Source organism: Ixodes scapularis, unplaced genomic scaffold, assembly GCF_016920785.2.
Source record: "Ixodes scapularis isolate PalLabHiFi unplaced genomic scaffold, ASM1692078v2 PGA_scaffold6__148_contigs__length_123643588, whole genome shotgun sequence".
Lineage (NCBI taxonomy): Eukaryota > Metazoa > Arthropoda > Arachnida > Ixodida > Ixodidae > Ixodes > Ixodes scapularis.
In genome coordinates, this window is record NW_024609881.1 from 74,519,898 (window position 1) to 74,543,049 (window position 23,152).

General features: G+C 46.0%; 1 long non-coding RNA gene across 1 annotated transcript; it reads right to left on the bottom strand.

The window, feature by feature from the left end:
* Positions 1–811: 811 nt before the first annotated feature.
* LOC120836693 lies at positions 812–17,120 on the bottom strand. Its single transcript, XR_006078447.1, has 3 exons — positions 17,081–17,120; positions 3,710–3,834; positions 812–892 (listed from the first exon to the last, which is right to left on the bottom strand). It is a non-coding gene; the product is annotated as an uncharacterized LOC120836693 (long non-coding RNA).
* Between the last annotated feature and the right edge of the window lie 6,032 nt (positions 17,121–23,152).

Genomic DNA, 23,152 nt, shown 5'->3' on the forward strand with positions numbered 1-23,152 from the left:
GGTTTAGCTTCTTGGGCTTAATCGTATCTGAACCTTTTCCTTTGGCAGTGCATTAAATGTAAAACAGTACAGGAATGTATAGGCTCTAGTTTGTGCACTGGCACAGGCTTGTGCAAATAAGTCAAACTAGCATTAAAGGGAGCTTGAAGCACTTTGTAAGAAATCTGAGTTAGGAGCAGACTTACATAGCATTTTGGCTTGTTAATTCAGTAATCGCACTAAACTTGGGCAAAAGTCAACGTAAACTGCACTTATTTTGAATATGTGCAGCAATTATAGCAGGGCATGCACTGAGCCTTTCTTCCACATGTAATCTGTCCAAAGCTTCGTGACATCATCATTGGCATCCCCAAGTCAGCCTATTGGCAAGCAAGGGTTGTCAGACCCTGCTAATGACGTCACTTTTGGAAGTCTTTATCTCCGTTCTTTCGCTCTGCTTTGCTCGGTGTGCCGCAATGAGCGGGGCAATGCCGACATTTTAATTAACGACTACGACGCTGCTACTAGCAAGATTAACAGAAAACTTTGACTTGACTCGGGATCTCTTTGGCTGGGTCTTTGGTGGCTCATGGACTGGGAAGCGCAGTTTGTGGATAAGCGTCCCAGCGTGTCCCTACTTGGCAACATGTGCCGCTTAGCATATCCAGTTCAATTCTAGCAGCCAAACACGGTATCCTGGCAACAGCAGCTAGACCAAGGCGTAATTCAAAGGTAGTCTAGGTTGTGTTTACCGTTTATAAATGTCCAGGCACGCCTGTCAATTAGCCCATCCAGAGGCTTTCGGAGGTGGTCTCGAGAGCCAGCAGGTTGTTTGGGCAGCTCACTGTTAGCCACTCTATCCCTCTGTGCACAGTGCCACCTTCATGAGCTCCCACTGAAGAAAAGAAACGATCTGAAAATTGTAATGACTGCAATGAGAACCAATCAGAACATCCCAGCAGCAGATGCTACAGCATGGTGTCTGGAATGCACCTCTGCATTCTAGCATTCTATACCACCCACTCATTAAAGGTGGTCTCTAAGCGACAGCATTAAATGACGCCACAGTAGCCAGCATGTCCTGCTGTCGGATGAGACAACCCTGGCAGTTGGTTGTACAACTTCTGGCAAAAAATATGAGCTAAAGGCAAACGTCATTGCTCTCACGACATCCAAAATCCTGGCTGCTAAAGCTTCTGTGGACTGTCAAGCTGAGGGATATTCTCTTCCCCGCAGCAGAAACTACCTCAATAGCCATGATGTCCACAACCTGTAAAAAAATCCCATGGAAAGTCCATTCAGGAGCAAATGGGTAGCTCTAGAGAGAACCTGTCGCACTATGAAACCATTCCACAAATCTGCCATAAGCAGCACTGCCATAAGCAGCAGCACTTCACTTAGAGTACAGAAGTTTGTGTTTTTCATACATTTCGAGATGAAATTGTATCTCTGGATTCTCCCAAGACTCTATAGTTTCCAAGCAGAGATTTACATTGGCAAGCTGCCTGAGTTCCTGAGTAGGAAGGTTTATGTGTCACACCACACGTGTCTTTTGCTGACATTCAGACAAAGGGAGGCTGAAGGAAGGCTGAATATCTCTGATCGATGGTGATTAGGGTGGAAATCTTCAGGCTTTTGCAATCGCCAACTTCCTCAACATTACCATTTTTCCAGTTCATAGACACCCTGCACGAGGTTGAGTTGGGTACCAATGGTCATTAACAACTGCATGAGTGACCTGCACACATATGTGGTAACTAGTGGGTGTATCAAGGAGTGGCCAGGCTCTTTAAATTGACCGGAAAATTCGGTTTCTTAACCTATCGCGCTATGACTTGTGCAGCATTGCCCACAGATGGTGCACTTTTTTGTAAAATTTGAAAAGAGCAAACTTACCTGAGGAAAAAGTAAAGAAAGAAAAAGGCTTAGCTCCTATGGAAATGCGGCGAAGGCAAAGGTTTTCAAACAATACGGCACCATTTCGCACGGGAGACAAGAGATGGCGCAAGCGGCCACAATGACAACTGCGCCAACGAACGAGCATACGGCATTGAAAGCTGGCGTCTTTAGCAGACAATCTTTTCAACTCAAAAGTAGAGTGCATTCCGCAGGCGGCGACAGTCGCAGAAACAAAAAGAGACGCGGTAACAACAAGGAACTGCAAAGCAGATGACATCGGTACTCCTAAAAAAACAGTCAAAATATCCCAACAAAACACTTTTCTAATCGATTATGTGTCCATTCAATATGTTTTATCAGTAAGGATAATAAAATAATGCATTGGCAACTGATATCAGAAAAGCTCGTGCCACTTTTGAGTCGAAAAGATTGTCTGCTAAAGACGCCAGCTTTCGGCGCCGTATGCACGTACGTTAGCGCAGTTGGCGTCGTGACGCCTTGCGCCATCTTTTGTCTCTCTAGTGAAACGGCGCCATATTGTTTGAAGACCTTTGGCTTCGTCGCATTTCCATAGGAGCTAAGCCTTTTTCTTTCTTTACTTTTTCCTCAGGTAAGTTCGCTCTTTGCAAATTTTACAAAACAAATGCACCATCCCTGAGCAACGCTGCACAAAGTCGTAGTGCGATAGGTTAAAAAAACCGAATTTCGCAGTCGATTTAAAGAGCCTGGCCGCTCCTTGATACACCCAATATACAACAGCCCAATTCATCCTACTGGTCAAAGTGTTGGCTTACGTCCAAAAACATGGAACGTTGGCAGGTACCTATAGTCGGTGACAGGTCAAGAATGAAGTGAAAGCTCCTCCCACCTCTTTCCCCTTTATCGGAGCAAACGCTGGAAAGGAGGGCGCCTCCTCTCCAGGGTTCAGTCTGCTATAGTGGAAAAAGGTGGGAGCAGCTTCCACTTCTTTATTGACCTGTCACCGACTATAGAATGTGAGCAACCAATGTGGCTTTTATCTTATTCTGGGCTCGCTTTTGTTTTTGAATGTGTTTACCTGTGTGCCTGCATTTCTTGTTTTTTTTTTGGTACATATGCACGGGCGTATTTCTACCTTCACGACTGACTACACACCTCCCCTCCCCTCACCCCCCCCCCCCCCGCAATAATGCCTTCGGGCAGTGCAGGGTAACCCGAAAGTAAAGAGATGTGAATGTGCCTGCCATGCTCGGCAATCCCAATTCAACTCCCTCAACTGCAATCCTCGTACAAAAAAGATGCACTCTAGTAACTGCGTGGTTGACATGCCAAAACCCAAACTCAAACCGAGACCAAAAGAAGTTCAGAACTACGTGGTGCGCTAACACAGAGCCATTTGCACCTGCCTGCCTGCCCCCCCCCCCCCCCTAGCTTTCTTTTTATTGCCACAGAAAGTGGTGTACAAGAAAAGATGGGTTGCTCTTTTGTTCTAACTCAGAAGAGTAAATTGAAGGCTTTAGTAACAGCCAATGCTAATCGAACACTTTTCAAAATGCTTCTCTGTAAAAAGAAAAAAAAAGGACACGCTTTGTTTTTTTGTGTTTGCATAATTAACTAGCTCCGGAAATGCATCTATTCGTAATTCCGTGCACAGACCAAGCAAGGGACCATGAACACTTACCAACTATCGTACCTACCAAGTGCTCAACCCCCAGCTCTCTATGATTATCTCCAATTTAGAGTGGGCGTTTGTTCGGTATTTTACAGTTCGTAATGTTGTTTGTTTTGAAAATCAAAATGTGAGATAAATCCAGCAGAGCGCTGTGGAAGCAGTGCAAGGGCCCTGTTTCACCTTTTACAAAGCATCCTGTCTCCAATGGCAGTAGAGGAACGGGGGGAGGGCTGATGCGGCTGCAGGCCCTTGCCGTGTTGATAGCTGCCATCCGGACTGGCAGCTCATCGGCAGCTTCTAGTCACCTGCAGTTTTTTTCGTCATCATACAGACTTCTTGCAACATCATGAATAAGACTCAGACTGACATTCTGGAACAAAAAAGAAACCAGAACTTGCTTCACGGATCAACAAAAGAACAAGTGCAACATGACGCTTCTCTTGTCGTCGACAGTGCAAAGACCATGACGACACCACCATTAAACTCAACCAAATAAGAAAAATTAACTTCTGCATGAAGTAATTGTATTAAGAACAGTGTGCATGTGGAGCTTAGATACCTACCGGTGCCTTAAAAGATCCCCAGGAACTTCAAAACAAATTAAACACCACCTAAAAATAGCACAGCTCGCTTGATAGGCACATGCACAGCAATCAACAAGCCTTTTGACGTGTTCTGTAGTGCTGGGATAGAAATCAAGAATCAACACCGGAGATGTGGTCAAAATACTTTGGGATAGTACAATGCGCAAGTTTATCCTGAAGCTACTGCTGATTACATTCACCTGAGGTGTTAAAGCTGGTTCACACTGTTGCAACCGACTATGACCAAGTTGAACAAAACAGGGTTTTAAGTTGCTTACGAATAACATTGCTGCTGCGCAGCACGATCATAAGCTGTCACAAGAGGCTTGAAGACTGGTTTTGTCAGACTCAGTCCTAGCGGGTAGCGACAGTGTGGACCAGCATTTTAGACTAAAATTGTACCCAGCACTGGGTTTTGGACATGGTTCCAAAAATGCTTTAAGAGACTCCCTTCAACTTTAACAGAACCTCAAGTATTTAAAAGTTGAAGTAGGAAGCCTTCACATTCAAAGCTGAATCTCCTTGATTTGAATGTGTCTCCACTGTACAAGCGAGAGCGCCTGGCAGGTGTGGGAGTTGGTTTGTGGCTGTCCCTATTCGCACACCGAGTGTGGATAGTGGTGGATTCTAATCCGCACTCAGAGTGTGAATAACTTTGGATTCTGTTGGATTCTTATCCCCACTCAAAGTGTGTGAGTAGACTCTAGTGTGAGTGCGGATTGCGTGCGGAGGCGCGGACGCTGTACGGGGGTACTAGGAGATTAGGGTACGAAGGCGTTGGCACGAAGCCGTTGAGTGTGTTGGATTTTATTTATCTGCACTTCGCGTGTGGTGCGATTTTGTCGCGCTATGAACAGAGTGGTTTAGAAGTTCTCAACTTTGTGTTGTGAATGACACTGACTTTGAGCCTCGACGAGTTCATAAAAATATTGGTGGTTCTGGTTTCAGAATTATAATAATTTCAAGCAAATGTTTTTGCTTCTATTAAAACAAAATTAATTAGCATTGGGTGGTGCATTTCAGATTAAACGGTACTCACGCCACGGGGATCGGACACAGGCCATCAATGTATGTGTATGTGTTTGTCGCAGGGGGAGGGAGGGGTTAGGGGAAAGGGGTGGGTATCTTGTACCCACTCCAAAACTTAGAGAATCCCAAACACATCACCCCAACCCCCCCCCCCCCCCCAAAAAAAAAGGAAAGAAAAGAAAAAGTTCTGGCGATAAAATTTTTTGAACCCTATTGAAAAAGGCCAATATGAACTCGGCTTATTGGAAATATTGTATTCCAATGAAGTTGATGGAAACCAATAAAAACTTATTGTTATCCGATTAACCCAATACGCACGATGGGAATTCATATCGGAGCACAATATCCCGATATTGTATACGGTTATTGGTATACAACAGGATATTGGAGCACAATATTCCGATATAACTTGCGGTTATTGGTATACAACACGATATCGAAGCACAATATCCCGACAGAACTTACGGTTATTGGAATAGAATACGACACCGCGTGCATATTGGTGACCGACATGGACATACTGTGCGGCCACACGATATATAAATATCGGTCTTCGATCACGGGCCCAAAGGAGAATACATTATCGCGTGGATAAATCTCAGAACGAATTCCGAGTTACCAACATGAATTACGTCGGCATATACCGCGGACTAAGAGGATACGTATCACAGTATTGATCGCCCGTGAAGCAACATGTGGATATCGGTACGCCCACATATACGACATCGCGTGAATGATATCGTAGAACAGCAGGAGTTACCATACGGCAATACGAGAGAGAACGATTTTGGAGGTGGATACACACAGAACACAAACGTTCCGCGTTGCAAACATATTCACATTGATCGAAAGCGCAAGTGTACGTACGGCACACAGTACACACAGCCTCGAGCGCTTGAAATGCTAGACAACCACCAAACCATTCAGAATAACTAGCTGGGACACCCGCGACCTACCTTTCAATGAGAAAGCCCAATAACGACGTGCTCATTGGAGTGATCGTTTTCAAACAAATGTTTATTGCAGTTTTAATGCAACAAAAGTTAGGTTACCGATGTTGGAACCCAAATCGAACGCGATACGTGACAATGTCAGTTCGCACGATAAAATAATGAGGATTAATGGGCTTGACAGGTTCACGTGCTTCTTACCCGCACATTTATCGATATTGACCCACCTTTCTGGGTAATCCTACGTCGTACACAAAATCCACAACCACTCGAGCACATTTCACCCACCACTCTTCGTCGCCTGTTTCGCAAGATTCACACACTGTAAAAAACGACGGGAAAAATACGTGCATTTGCGCCATCAAACGATACGTTACAGACTCGTTTTATGAGAGAAGTTTCCATCGTCAACCCGCGCGCGCGAAAGCTCGAGCGCTCGAGCAGCTCGAGCTTTGGAGGCAGTTCGAACTCCGAAGGGAGGCCAGGGAGGCGAGCCGGCGCGCCTGCGCGCATGCGCTGCCAGACAAGCGGCTGAGCGAGCCGCCCAAGGAGCCGCCGAGATTGCGCCGCCATTGCGCAACGACCGCGACCGCGCCAACCCGGCGGAACCGACGGATAACAGCTCGTCAAGTTCGTCGCGCACTTTGCTTGTGGGTTCCAAGTGAAACCAACGCACTTTCAATCGCTTCGAAAGGTACGTATAGACGACTTTATTACTTGCAGCATTGATTGCTTTGGTATACACAGATCAAAGTGAACACTGAAGGACAGAAGGGAGACATGATGTTTTGAAATCGCAGCTTATTTGAACGCATGCGTCCCCGCTGAAAGCGTCTGGCTGAGCTCTGTTGCAGACGTCATTTCGACTGCGTGTACTCTGATGTAACGTCAGTCAGTGTTTACACTCGGCTAGCTATCACTCGGCTTGTTATCTCATGTGCGAAATAGACGTAGAAAGCAGCGCCTCGTCTCTTTCGGATATTGAACCTCCAGCCCCCTGGCTCCCAGCGTGCTTACCGGCGCAAACCGTTCGACGTGTTGGATTCGTGGGCTCGTTCGAAGAGGCGTTGTTTAACGCTCGCGAGTCGCCGAAGTGTTACCGGAGCTTCTCTTTACGAAAGTCGCGATCGACGCTGGGCTCTGAGCTCGTACTTTTTTCTTCCCTGGTAGACTAATCGCTCATTCACACTGGAAGCGATCCGCGTTCGCAAAGCGGTTGCGAGCGCGGTTGTATAAAGATTCAGTGCAATTGCACGCGCATTTGATGTCATCGAATGCGCGTGCAATTGTACTGGTTCTTTATACAACCGCGTTCGCAACCGCTTTGCGAACGCGGATCCGCTTCCAATGTGAATGAGCGGTAACCCCCCATTCACACTGGAAGCGGATCCGCGTTCGCGAAGCGGTTGCGAAAGCGGTTGTATAAAGATCCAGTGCAATTGCACGCGCATTTGATGTCATCGTGTGCGCGTGCAATTGTACTGAATCCTTATACAACCGCGTTCGCAACCGCTTTGCGAACGCGGATCCGCTTCCAGTGTGAATGAGCCCTAAGAGTGCCGACCATTCATCTGTGGTGCCGACTGGCGCCGTACGAAGTTGAGAAAAGCTAGCGAGTCTGTCAGATTTTCGTGACGCCGCCCAACTGCTCTGCTACCGGCTGCGCTCAACAAATAAAGTAAAAAAAGAAAAAAAAAAAAACGCGTTTTTTTATTTTCAATTTTTTTTTTTTTTTGCCATGTTTCATTTTAGTCGCTGCAAAGTAAATCGCGGCCGTACGTCGGTTGACTCCCGATTACTGTCTCTACATCGTAGATTGTCTCACCACACTGGTGCCTCGTTGGTGTGATCTTATTCTGATATCGTTACATCTTGCTTTTTCATCTTGGCACACTTCTAGACGACCTTCTACACGTTGCACTCCTTGTCGACATGTCGCTGGTGTTAGAGACAAATCTGAAGTCGCTGTTTGCTCACTCCTTGGTGCACATATTTCATGTTCAACATCAGGTATCTGAAGGAAGCGCCATGAAACCCTGGAGTTTGTTTAGAGGCACCTCAACATACTGTATACAAGTGTCGTTTTGTGTGTTAGGTTCCTACAAAACCAAATTGCACTTTGTTCGTAATATACCCTATAACTGTTCACAACAATTAAAGTTGCTATGAAACGTTGGCCACGAGAGGTGACTCGGCCAACACAGCCTGAAAATTCCTCGCATAATTTTCTTCATGGGTCATTTTGGACATTGACAAATTTTCTTGTGAATAATGAGTGTTATGCACATGTGTTCTACTTTTCGTACAGGTACTTCAGTTAGATAAACCCTAGCAAAGGCAGCAAGACCGTCGCATGGGGTCACACCAAGGATGACTGCATTCCTGCTCGAGTCCCGAGTCTTGTCACCAAACTTCACTGAACATAATGGTACATTCCGTTTCCTTAACTTTTTCTTCTGAAGTGTGTTATTTTTTTTATTGTTGCTTTTTTCTATTGAAAAAAGGGTAGTACAACGTTCAAACACCCAATTTTTTTTTTCTTTTTGTAAAATGTGTAGTACATCGTTTAAACACCCAAGCGTTCATAAATGGTCTCTGTACCAGACAATAGGGTGTCTTATACTCTGTTTCATACTTAGCGTGCAACGCTGTCAAAGGTACTAAAGTAGTGCGCATGAAAAAATAGAAAAAGTGTTACTCCGCGCGTTTCGTGGACGAGTGGTAGAAGGCGCTGCTCTGGCGATATTGACGTCTCGTCTCGGTGGCCGTAATTCGAACCCATTTTACGCGCAGTTTTTTTTTTTTTTTTCTTTCTTTTTTAGACATTCTTTTTCTGCAAGATTGTGCGCATTGACGAAGTGCATATTTCAGTTCCTCCTTCTTGATTTTTATTTATAAGTCGCCGAGAGGCCAGATTTCTACCATCTGGTCTGCCGCTTTGCAAGTGTTATTTGCCTCCAGCACCGAGTTATATTTTTCTTTCGTGCAGCGTGGAATGAGGAATTGCCCTGATAGCGGCCTTGTCCCAAAATTTATAATAAAACATTAACGACAATAGTTGTGGCCTGTACAGTTTATTTTGAAATAGCTGTCAAGGGTAGGAATCTCCCTCTCGGAGCACTTGCAATGCACCTTCAGGCGAATGGCGTTCTGTGTGAACTCGTCATGCTTGACGGTCCCCGTGCTCAAAACTTTCTTGTTGCGAGGTCTTTGCTTCGGGGACGCCACCTTGCCAGATAGGCACTGTGCCTTGCACTTCGCGACAGTACAGGGCACACTCCAGTGTCGTTACTGGCCGTCTCCAGGACTTCACGACCGAATTCTCCGGGGAATGTGTTCTTATACTCCCGTACACATTGGCGATCATCTGCTTGCACTCTTTCAAGATTTTCGCACAATGAATCTTCGAAAACATCTGAGCAGGAAAGGTACTTGAGCTTGCTGCGTAAGACGCCATCTTCTCAAAACCAGCGGCTGCCACACGGATGAACACGAAAACAATTTAAGGTAGTTTACATTATCTTTTCCTTTTTCTTGAAAAACATTTGTGCTCCGTTGAAATCATAACGCCAATATCAGTTACTAGCCCCGAGGAGGCACATTTTCCGACTTTTTAAAATTTTTCTGCAGGGGACGCACTATCTTATGGGGCAAACGTAGGCACGGTCAGCAATGCAAACCGGTGCGCTAGCTTTGACTGCGTTGCACTCTATGTATGAAACAGAGTATAGGATCGCTTCAGACGGGGCAACCTTTCCAGCAATTTTGGGGCTTCTGGCAGGTTGTTCCCTAGTTTTCCCTAGATCGACACGAATTGCTGAGATTGGGTCCGGCTCGAAGCGGACGAGCTACTCTGACTACTCGGAGATGTTTGAAGCGGCAGCAGCCAATCAGGAATGCAATATTTTCACGTGACACCCCTGTGGTCGTGATGATGAGAACTGAGGACTTAGTTCTGGTTTGAAATGGATCATCTTTGAAAATAAACTGTTTCAAAAAGACGAGTTAGTATTCTCAGCCCAATTTAAAGATATAAAAACATGTTTTTAGGATATAACTGTGTGTCTAAATACTGTAAGCAAAATAAAATTTCATGATGATGATGGCAAGTCGTAGCAATTCGGTTGCTGCATGTGAATGCGGGCGGCCCGTGTTGCTGGTGTTGCGACATGAAGTTGCTGGGCGAAATTGTTCCGTCTGAAGCGGGCTTTAGGGAACTGAATTCAAGGGCCGTGGAGCTCTGGGGGCAAACCCACCTGGAAACATTTTTTTTTCTTTTTTGCCTTTTTTAGTATTTAAATAGATATATATATATACATATATACTTTTTTTAAGTTTTAACATATAGATGCATAATTTACACACTAATTCATTTTCAGAAGCGCTTTTATTCACACTCTGTGGCTTTCTAGTGCTTGCAATAGCTTCTCGGTGAGCTAATGCCAGCTCTGCAAAGGGATAGGGATCTTCCCACGCTTTGCAGGCTGTAAATCTGTGGCTTGCACAGCTCTAGTGTGTCACACCTCGCTCACTGGCTCCATCGCGAAGCATAGGTGCTTCATGAGTCGCGCCACACCGTAAGCCCAAAAAACGGTTGGGCGACAAACCTGGGACCATTTGTCACTGCACTCAGCTATGGTATGGTGGCATGGTCGGGGCATGAAGCAGGGGTACAGCTTGGAAATGCTGATCTTCATGACATTTTAAACACATTTTTCATTACTTTTGTGTCGAGTTGTCAGCATTCTAAAGGTGAGAAAGCAAGCAGCAGTGACAGCAAGAAAAGAAAAATTTAAGACCGCTTTCACCAAGAATCAATTACGAGCACTAGAAAGGCATGGAGTGTAATTAAAACGCTTCTAAAGGTGAATTAGCGTATAAATTAAGTACTTGTGCCTCAAAAATACAAAAAAAAACAATGTAAATATAGTTATAAGGATAAAAATATACACAAGGAGGACTTAAACCAAAACTACAGTCTGTAAGTTTGAAATTCGACACCTTAAACCACTTGGCCACCACCCAATTGTATTTCCAGGTCGTTCATTGAGGTATATGAATTTTGTTTGCAGCTGTCGGCTGCAAGAGAGATTGCCTTATTTTCATTTACTTTACTATTCCCACCAAAAATGACAAGTGGTAAAGAATAGAACCTCATTTGGTTGGCCGAGGCACTGTGCTTGCATGAAGGCAAACTAGCCCGTCTTGCTGTGTTCATATTTTGTTTCATCATCTGTTTAGGATTCTCTTGTCGCTCATCAAAAGAAGAAAAAAAAAAAACTGACTAATTCTGACTTATTCTGGTGTGCAGGTACCCTTGGCAGTAAACTCTGCCAAATGGGGCAAAATATAGATACTTTTTTTTAGCAAATATGCATCGTTTTAGCAAAATGAGCTACACTATTTGACTAACGTGAAACAGAACGAGCCTCTCCACTTGGGTCTTTTTTCATCTCTCGCAGACACTATTTCCTGCTTTTTGTGGTTTGTATCAGACTTTTGTATTCTGTCCGGCCAAAGCATCTGTGTTACACTAAGACTGGGTTCTTTAGGATATCTACAGGTATTCTTCGCAGCAAATGGCTTCCAATCAGGAACACGAGTTCGTTCTCGGCCACCGAGAGCAAGTATTTTCAAGGTGAGCTATTGCCCGCCTATGAGTTTTGTATTTCATTCCTCTTGAATGCCATAACTTATGTGTAGTGGTCTTGCATTAGTATTTTGTTGTCTTTCTTCTGCAAAAACACCCAAGTTTGACTAAGACCAGGTTCTTTCTAATACATGCAGGTCTTGGTGGCAAGCACCAGCCAATCAAGGCCAGAAGTTTGCTCTTTGCCGCGCATGGCGAGTGTTTTTAAGGTGAGTGATTCACGCCTATCTGAGTTGTGCGTTTCATTCCTCACAGACACTCTATTTCCTGTCTGTATAGTGGCCTTGTTTCAGGCTTTTGTCTCTCTGTCCGGCCAAAGCATCTGTGTTAGACTAATCTTTAGGATATGTGCAGCAATTCTTGGCAGCAAGTGGCTGCCAATCAGGAACACGAGTTTGTTCTCGGCCACCAAAAGCAAGTATTTTCAAGGCGAGCTATTGCTCGCCTATATGAGTTTCAGCATTCATCAAGGAGCGCAAAATCAAAGCCCGGGGGTTGGCCATTGCAAAAATGTTGACTCGGAAGCGCATAGGGAGGAAGCTTTATAAAAGTGTCCACCTGCTTCTACAAGACAAACCAAAACTAAGAATGTGGGTTCCATTTGAAAAGACAAAACATTATTGTCAGCCCGAATTAACTTGGGGGTGGCACTGAGCAAACAAGCCACGGTACGAGTATGCTTGGTTCAGGCGTTTGTAGGGGTGGTAGATGATTAAGTGTTTTCTAAAAAAAATTTTTTTTTTCTAAAGGTGTGGTGGTCGAATATTCAGGGATGGGCATTGAGTCGGGATGTTAAGGTAAAAATTTCATCCACATGCCGGGATTCATGTGCCTTGTCCCCCTAGCGAGGGGGACAAGGCCTTCAAAATTTTGGGTTCGCAAAAGGGGTGCATCAGTATTGACGTCTCATTTTACATCATTCATCTCAATTTAAAACGCGCTATAAATGACATGCCTGAGATTCGTTTGGGTGTACTTCCCCCCAGCAAGTATATGGTTCTGTCTCAAAAAGGTCTAATCTGATGTTGACCGCTCCTCAGGTCTCCACCGACGATTCATCAGGACGAGACCCGACCGGGACACTAGGGAGGAACGGCTTAAGCGAGGGAGGCTACATATACGACAGCTTCTTGCGGACAAGAAACGAAAATAGATAGATGGTGTGTGTTTCATTTGCTATGCCTTTTGGCGTGCACATTATGTTTGTTATGTTTTTTTAGATTCCTGCAGAGTTCGGTTTCAACTATTGTAAAATACCGAGCATGCGCCCAGGTCGCAGAAGCGCCTACCCTCTGATTCGGAACGATCCGCAAATAAGCAAAGGGCATACCAGACACCCATCCACCTGTTTTGAGCCATGCTCAAAATATTGAAAGATCACATCAAGCGTCAGGTGATGTGGCGCCTTTGCCACAATAGCGCCAGTCGCAGGGCTGACAGATCCGTGACTGGCGCAAGCCATGGCATGGCCTTTGGGAACCAGGGAATTGAGATTAAAGAAGTAGCGCAGAAATTGGAGGCGAGTGGTGAAGGTGAGCAGAGTTAACAGAAAACAAGGATGAAGGGAGTTCCGTCGCATGAGGCATCTGTGTCCCGTGCATGTAATTTTGAGTGTGCTGTAGGTGCCTACCCAAAAAAATTGTTACTTGGACGTAACTAATCGCAAACCTCTCTTGCAGTTTCCATGGCCCACAAGCCAGCCGGCGCCAGTTCGTTCTCGTTCAAAGGTGAGGATTCTAGATTTTCTAGATTGCTCTGAAGCAGCAATACTGAAGCCAGAGAAGCGGTACGGCATATTTAATTGACAGAACAACTGGGGACGCTTTCACTGAAGCTTGTTTTGCTGCAATACACGTGTGTATTGCAGCAAAACAAGCTTCAGTGAAAGCGTCCCTACTCGTTCTGAGCTCCGTCAATTAAAGGTGCCGTACCTGTTGTCTGTCTGGCTTCAGTGTTGCTGTAGGCGACAAAACGTGTGCCCAGTTTTGTCACAAGAGGCATATTATGTCACGCACATGTAATTTTGAATTTATCGGGCTTAGTGTGCTGTAGGTGGCTGGTCAAAGAAATTGATACTTGGACGCAGCTAATCGCAAATCTTTCTGGCAGTTTCCACAGCCTAAGAGCCAGCAGGTCCCAGTTTGCTTTTCTTCAAAGGTGAGAATTCCAGATTCCCGAAGGAGGAATACTGAAGCCATATGACCGGTACAGCATTTTTAATTGACGGAAGCTTATTTTTCTGTAATACAAGCGGGCGACATTGACACGTGCCCAGTTACGTCGCAAGAGGATATCTATGTCCCGCACATGTAATTTTGAATCTTTCAGACTTAGTGTACTTTACGTGGCTACTCAAAGTAACTGCTACTTGGACGCAACTAACCGCAAATCTCTCTTCCAGTTTCCACGGCCTACAAGCAAGCAAGCACCAGTTCGTTTTTCCTCAAAGGTGAGCATTCCAGATACTCTAGTTAGGTGCGAAGCAGGAATAGTGAAGCCAGAAGAGAGGATACGTATACTTAATTGACTGAGCTCAGAATGACCTGTGGCAGTGGCATTGAAGCTTATTTTTCCACAATCAAACGCAGACATAATTTTGAATCTACCCGCTTGGTGAAGGATTGCTACTTGTCGCGAACTAATCACAAATTTTTATTTTGCAGTTTCTATATAACTACAGCTAGCAGGTGCTGTTTTCATTAAGGTGAGGATTTCACATTCTGTTTTCAAACATCAAGTTTTTGAATGAGAGTCCTAAACAATTAACTTTCTTTTGCAGTAAATGCCAGATCCTCCAGTTCAGGAATATGTTAAATATATTTGGTATGGATAAGTCCAGTGTTTTGCTTCTTTATTCACAATTTCACAACAGCAACATTTTTTTAATTTATCACTCAGAAATACACACAAGAAGAGACTGCGTTGCAGAGAAATGTTGCGCTGAACGTGATATTCCAACTCGTAAATAGTTTTATTGGTAGCCAATATAATATATTGGATTCCAATATCCATAATACGCTGAGTATATTGGAATCGTAAACCCTTATTGGATCCCCATACGACACATGAGGATCCAATAAGGGTTTATACGGTATTGGATTCCAATATTTTCAGCGTATTATGGATATTGGAATCCCATAACAAATCCTTATTGTAATACAATACAATAAATGTAATGTTTTCCAATACACTGTCTATATTTTTATTTATTTTATTTATTTGGAAATACTGTCGGCCCTCACTTGAGGGTCATTACAGGGAGAATTTTATAACAATACAATTACATACACAAAAAAGCCGCGGAATTTGTATTGCAATCTAAAAAAAGATATTGTTTACCAATATCCATAATACGCTGTTTATATTGGGGTTTTCCAATAGGGAAGGGTTAAATATTTTTATTGACGAAGGAAAAAAAAAAACTAGAGCAGCGTGCAGTTTCTGACGTGTATTGTCTTGTGCTTAGGTGATGGGGGCAGTGGCATAGGAAAAGGGGGGGGGGGGGGGGGGGCTGCAGGAAAATCAGTCATTTCCAGTAAGCAATATTATTAAAAAAAAGAACCCCCCTTTCCTATGCCACTGCCCCCCATGACCTCAGCACAAGACTATACACATCTTCTGAACATTTTCAACACTACTAGATGAGGGAATGCTTGAAAAGTCCCTGGCATGGGCGTACCAACCGGGGGGGGGCAAGGAATGTGTTTTGCAGCCCCCCCCCCCCCGCCCCCCCCCGCCCCCCCCCCTCCCCCCCCCCCCCTTAAACAGCCGCCACTGGGCAGGGCAAACACTGGCCGGCGGCGTCGAAGAGATACCAAGGGCACCGCCCCCCCAGCTCGAAGGGGAGGGTGTCGTTTGCCCCCTCACTCAAAAACAAGTTGGTACGCCACTGGTCCCCAACCATTTGTTACTGTAGATTTTTTTCTTTTTTAATAAAAAGAAAAAAATTTTTAAAACAGTAGACGATAGATGTCATGGCTGTTTTGGGTGCGGCAGCAGCGGAAGTTTTGAACATCTGTGTGTGTGTGCGTGGGGGGGGGGGGGGGAGCAATTGCATCTTGAAAATTGTTTGCTTGTCGCCCCCCCTCCCCCTTCCTACATTACTGCCCCCACCAGCTAAGCACCACAGAATGTTAATGTGCTGACCATGGCAAAGCTTCCGTTTTCGGAGTGCGAAAAGGGACAGCCGTGCGAGTTTTCATTACGAGCTGTCCACTATACAAGCGAGAGCACCCGCCAGGTGTGCGATTTTTACACTGCAACTTTCTTGAGCATTTTAATCAAATCGTATAACCTATATCTGATATGGGGAACGCTAAAAAAACGAACGAACATCTCAGGATTTACAAGACGTCGATTAATTACCTGCTCGCCTGCACTCTATCACTGCTCACATATAACGTCTTTCCTCAGCCATGTAAAGTATGTGTGCACCCCCGGGTTCTAGAAGTCACGAATATGACCGGGGTAAACTAAAACGCCATTAAGGCAAACAATAATAATCTTCATTAGCTACAGTAGTAGTACTCTGGGTGGCTCGCAAGGCTAGACATATATGCAGGGCCCGTAAGGGAGAAAACTGAATTGACGAGCTTAACAGGGTCCTGTCAACACTTTTAAGCAACTCTAGGCCTGCGCGCCTGAACACCGACGACACGCAGAGCAGGCCGGCGCGGGGCACACGCCGTACGCGAGCGCTACGACGACGCCCAACTTAGAGCGTGTTCTAACAACCCGCTGAAACCCGCTAAACGCCAGCACCCCAATCGCGCCATCCCGCTGGACGCAGCTCAAAAAGCCAGCGCGCGCTGACCGAGATACGCTGTCGCAAGCGTGAGAAAGGACGAGACGACACGTCGAAGTAAAAACCATCCAATTCTTCACGCGTGTCGCCGTCCCGAACACATTCAAGGCGTTCGTTTTAAGATCCGTATCCAAGCGTTTGACAGCACAGCTCAGTTTAGCGCGCCTGGTACTTACAGCGTGTCCGAAGGGCTCGCCGATAGCAACGCGAACTTTCGAAACAATCTGATCAGCGTCTCTGCAGTGCTCTGGTATCGCAGAACACTCACGGGATTCTCAAAATAGCGACTAGCATTTACGCAAGGCTTGAACGAACAGCCTCCACAAGCGATAGCGATCGTTTCCCGAAGGCAGCCAGCATCCCTCAGAACTGCGACGCGACACGAAATCGCGGAGACCGCTCAAGCGTCGAAAAAAGTTAAATATCATCCGAATTACGGTGGCAACGTATGCTACGGTGCTCGGAAGATCATCCAGCACATGTAGATGATACTCTTCGGGCATGCATTATGAATATGAAATCGAGAAAACTTACCTAAACAATCATTTGACCCACGCACGTTGAAGGTTCAAACCACTGATCTCAATGACAATTGCTGGATCGCGCTTGCCGCTCCCGCAAGTGAAGCCACCGGACTTCACTCGCTTGGGATACGATTTGCCGTTTTTGCTAGCCTTTGCTGCGGTTTTCCAGCGTGCTGTGGACACGTTTTCTACTCGTTCGTCGTCATTCGCCGAAGAATTTTTTGAAGACTCTGTGTATTGTTGAGACTTGCCGTCGTGAACACGTGGAAAATTTTACGAAAGTGCAGTGTCGCAGGAAAAAGGTACAACGCGTCGAAAGGAAGGGCTGACGGCGTGTTCAAAGCTTCCTTGGCACGCCGAAGTGCCGTGTCTCTGTGCCTTCGCACGCTTGGATACCGACCAAGAATCGACGCCGTGTGGATGTGTTTTGCGAGTGCAATGTGCGTGAAGCCGTATCAAAAGGTACAACTCGTCGAAAACAAGTGTCGCCGGTGTCGCGGCGTGATCAAAGCTTCCTTGGCACGCCGAGTGATGAATCTTTGTGCCTTCGCACGCTTGGATACCGGTCAAGAATTAACGCCGCGCCAAAGTTCTGAACGTGTGTCGCGCGTAGAAGCCTTTAGATCATTTATATATATCGGCCACGGAGTTCTGGATCGTCCAGCTGTTCCGGTGAGTTGCTATCAATAAAAGGGAGAGATCTGTACGTGTTCTTATGTACTATATTAACCATGGCTATGTCCCAAATCTACTCTAATAGATTCCGTGGGAGCACGAATAGGGCAATGTTGTGGGGCCAGGGGGGTTTTCGAAAGCAAAAGTACAAGGCGGCGAGAATGAAAATCTTTGAAGAGCGGCCGATATGGTCGTGTGCAATCTGCTGACCAATTACAATTAGGCGAGCCGCGCTCAAACGTCAAGTGCAATTAAGTAGGTTGATAATAAGCCAGCACTGATCAGTGGTGAGGAGCTGTTGTGCACGGTATTGTGTAAATCGTCTAAGGACGAAAAAAAGACGTACCTTCCCCCCATCTTCCGTCGCTAGTGGACGCTGGATTAAGCTCGTTCCTAAACCGCGAGGGGAAAAGACGCTGATCCAGAGGCACGAACAGCTTCACGCACATTGCACTCGCTAGACACATACACACGGCGTCGGTTCTTGGTCGGTATCCAAGCGTGCGAAGGCACAGAGACACGGCACTTCGGCGTGCTAAGGAAGCTTTGAACACGCCGCGAGCCCTTCGTTTCGACGCGTTGTGCCTTTTTCCTGCAACACTGCACTTTCGAAAAAATTTTCCACGTGTTCACAACGGCAAGTCTCAACAATATACAGAGTCTTCAAAAAACTTCTGCGGCGAATGACGACGAACGAGTAGAAAACGTGTCTACAGCACGCTGGAAAAAGGCAGCAAAGGCTAGCAAAAACGGCAAATCGTATCCCAAGCGAGTGAAGTCCGGTGGCTTCACTTGCGCTGCAGCGAAAAAGCAGGGAAGCGCGATCCAGCAATTGTCATAATTGTCATAGAGATCAGTGGTTCAAACAGGCCTTTGTCTGCACGGACGGGACGGAAAAGAATCCAGACTCCAGAAGCTGCTTGTGGCTTTGGATTAGACTTCGGATTGGCTGTGGCTTTGGATCGGACAAGTATACGACTGCGGCATATAGTTTCGGTTTCGACCCAACTCTACTGCAGTTTATATTTCGGTGGCCGGTGTCGCTACCGTGGCCAGCCATTACTGGAGTTATCTTGTTCTCTACGCAGTTTGAAGTCAATTTTTTGGGCGCGCAAACATAATGTCCCAGCTTCTTCTCCTCTTATACGTTCCATGATAAGCTTTGTTTGCTGATTGAAATCTACGTCAACTTATGTGCAAAAAAGAAAAAAAAGAAGAGGGTGTTCGACATCTTAATTTACGTTGATTTTTTTATATATGAGGATATGCAATATCTTAATTAATTATTGGATATTTGTTTTGAGTTTTTATGTTTTGCTGAAAAATTATTTGTATATCTATTTTTTTTTTGTTGTCTGAAGTTTTGGTTGAGTTGCGGGGCTCAGTAACAGCAGGTTATTTTGAGATTTTCATACACCAGTGACGTAGGTAGAGGGAAGGCAGGGGGGAGCTGTCAGGGGGGAGCCCTGTTCCTCCTGCCTCTTTTTCATCCTTGTCCCTCCTCCTCCTCCCTCCTCCCCCTTCTCCTCCTCCTCCCTCTCGCTTGGTGCATTGTGGGAGACGTCCCATAATGCAACACGCGCGGCACCGCGGTGCATTATGGCACGTTTCCCATAATGCGCCGCGCGGTTACGCCGACGGCGACGCGTCACGCCGACGCGTTACGGCTACCGTTACGGTCGCCGTCGGCGTAACGCTTTTTCGTTCCGCGACGCAAAGGCGTGACGAAAAAGCGTTACGCGACGCTGACGTGTCACGAAAAAGCGCTACGCCGACGCATCACGAAAAGGCGTTATGCCGACGAGTTACACGACGCCGAGGTGTCACAAACAAGCGTTACGCCGACGCGTCACGAAAAAGTGTTACGCGACGCCGAGGCGTCACGAAAAAGCATCACGCCGACGCGTCACGAAAAAGCGTTATCCGGACGCCTTACGCGACGCCAAGGTGTTACGAAAAAGCGTTACGCGACGCCGACGCCGAGGCGTCCCAAAAAAACGTTATGACGATGCGTTCCACGACGCCTCGGCGTCGCGTAACACGTAGACGTAACGCTTTTTCGTGACGCCTCGGCGTCGCGTAACGTTTCCACGTAACGCTTTTTCGTGACGTGTCGCGTAACGCGTCGGCGCCGCGTAACACTTTTTCGTGACGCGTCGCGTAACACGTCGGCTTAACGCTTTTTTTGTGGCGCGTCACGAAAATGTGTTACGCCGACGCCTTACTGTTAAGCCGACGGCAACGCCGCTCAAGCCAGCAACGAACGCCTAAGAGCAGCGCTCGAAGATGAAAGAAACATCAATCAATTCAGGTTTTAAAGTCTGATGGTTAAGGTTTTATAGGCAAAAATGCTTATGTGTCTAAATATTCCTAGTACATATGGAAGAATCTCGGCGATGTTGCCGCGACTTCGCTGGTGCAGTGCCGTCATTCGGTGGTTGCAAAACAGAGCCCGGCATAGAACTTCATATATTTTCAGCAATATATTTTGGAAGCTGGCAGAAACGGCAAATGTTGCCGTCATTAGGCCGTTATGTAGCCGGGATGCAGCAATATCTTTTGGAAGCTGGCAGAAACGGCCAAAGTTGTCGTCATGTAGCCAGGATGCAGCAATATCTTTTGGAAGCTGGCAGAAACGGCCAATGTTGCCGTCATGTAGCCGGGATGCGGCAATATCTTTTGTAAGCTGGCAGAAACGGCCAATGTTGCCGTCATGTAGCCGGGATGCCGCAATATTGGTTGGACGCTGGCAGAAACGGCCAATGTTGCCGTCATGTAGCCAGTTTAGTGCCGGCATCATGAATGCTGGCTCTAGACTGGTCAAGCTGGGCCAATACGGGGCCACCTTAACCATGCTGAGACCAATGTCGGCGCAATATCTTGTGCTGCCTGGGTGCTCATCAAGTAGCTTGACAATGCTTGATCGAATTACGTTTCTGCTATCAAATTATTGCAGATATAATAATTACGCTCGTCATATCTTGTACATAACGGTAGTCTTTAACGAAGATTATGTTGCATAGTTAGTTTCGGCCGTCAGCAAATAGTGAAAAATATCTATCTACCTATATATATAAATATATGAAGTCAAAAATGCGTAGTGTTGGAGTTACTAATTCGAAGTTTACTACGACGTTTCGAACGGGGACCACTCTTCATCACTTAATGAAGAATGGTCCCCGCTCGAAACGTCGTAATAAACTTCGAATTAGTAACTCCGACAGTACGCATTTTTGACTTTATATATATATATATATATTACTAATACAATGTCTGGACATTTACACTCACCAAGTATCCATTTTCAGCTGTGAATTGAGACTGTGTTGTGCTTATCCCGCTCTTATTTATTTATTTTTTATTTCTCCCGTTTCTGGCCTTTTTAGTATAGGCTTCCACCAGCTCGCTTGCGCGTCAACTCTAATTTCAAGTGAAACAAGTTTGTAAATTAGGGTGCCACTATATAGGTTTGAAATCTTATGCCAATTTTATTGCCATTTGGTGGGCCACGTACGAATTCTGAAATATATGTTTTCATCAAAATAATCGATTAGTAAATCGAATGGCGGTTCGGACTTATTTACTACGACGGGAAGAATGAATTTGCAAATCTCATGGCAATTAGGAAATTTCAGGCATCCTTGGCTTGCGATTGGTCGCGTTCAGTGCGGCTCCCTCCGCACAGAGTAGCCTCGAGTCAGAATTCGCGGAGTCTCTACTGACCGGCCAAAAAAGTGCGGCGCTTCAACTGCTCCCGCCCAGACGACTTGATGTATTTGTATAAGACACCGATGGACATCGGCCGCAATCGTCGATTGAGGTTCCGTTAGCCGACGCAAGCCTCAACGGACGTCTCATATTTCCATACTCTCATTTAGCTACAGAAACAAAACCAACAACAAAAAAAATCATTCAGTCCATGTTCACTATGTTCACCACTGACAAGATAGTCAGTAGTCGACGAGTTTCCGTGCAAATCTCATCAAAACGAGGCACCAGATCAATGTTTACCTCGCTTCCTTTTAAGCACAGACCGCATGGCGCGTTTTTCTGCCCGCAAAAACGCTACGCGGTTTGTACGCTCACGCGGAAGCTGACGCGGGGACACCCGCATGCAGACAAAGCCAAGCACCGCCGGCTGCGCATTATCAGCGTTGCCAGATAACAGAATTCTCAACACGCGCTGTAAATGTTAACGCAGATACTACAAAATGAGAACTAAATGAACAAATAAGTAAATAAAATGGGTTTGTGTGTCAGAAGAAACACTTTTTTTTTAATTTTTCCATGGAAAATAAAAATGTTTTTGAACACCTTGAAATGTGCTGAATACGAAACAGCGTACTGCGCAGTATAACGTGATAGTTCTACCGACCCTCATTGGGCGAGAGCCGCTTCGACGCCTCGGCGCGCGCGTCTTGTTCTGGGTCGGCTAGAAACGAACGCTCCCGCGAAAACGCGCGCCCGCGCGCACTAAATGACGTCAGTCTGACGCCGACGCGCCTGAATCGCGAGCAAAAACGCGCCATGCGGTCTGCGCTTTGCGGCTGCCATCACGAAAGATCTGGCTTGTCGCGTTCCCTCAACGTCACTCCAAATATTGTTTGTGCCCCGCGACCATCTTGTTGTAGCAATCTTTATATTGTCACCATGTGATTTCTTTTTTCTGTTCTTACTGGTGTTTCATCATAATTAGGTCATTGAAATAGTGTTTGTTGCCGACCCTACCATTCTTTTGACCCTCTCGCAGCAAAGGAATATTATGCCGGCATTACACACGAAATAAGAATGTAGACACTCCGTCCCATATCTCAAATTACATCACAATCTGTTTACACAACTGTAGTGCAGAGGTACGATGAGCAGGGTCTGAGAAAATATTAGTTTCAGTATTTTCAAAAGACCGGCAAAACAAAATAAAGAAAGGACCGCCAATCGGCAGCGCGTGCAAGCAGAGGCAGTGGTGACAGGAAGCGCCAGGTGTGTCTTTCGTACGGCCGGCATCCAGGGCGCGCTCAGATGTATACTGTTACGCTCATGAACTCATGAGACGTTGACGCACTGTCCGAAGGTGTACTCTTTTTTAGTCGTAGGATTGCAACGCTGGGGAATGTAGGCGTGTGATTTCAGAAAGCGCTTCCTACCATTTCTACGCGCGAGTGCTCCTGCAACCCAAGCGTTGTATACAGTTACGTCCTCGTGCCCGTGCCTTTGCCAGCCCCGTACACAACTTATGCAGTATCGAAAAAGCATAGTTCAAAATTGACGGTCCTACTTTTCCATACCGCTTCAAAACCCCATCTCGCTCAAATCACTTAACAGCCGGACAATTTGGGGCAGGGGGCCTCCAGTTGGGGATTTGTACGGTACATTGTCGTCCCAACAATGAACGTGGGCGCGACGCGCC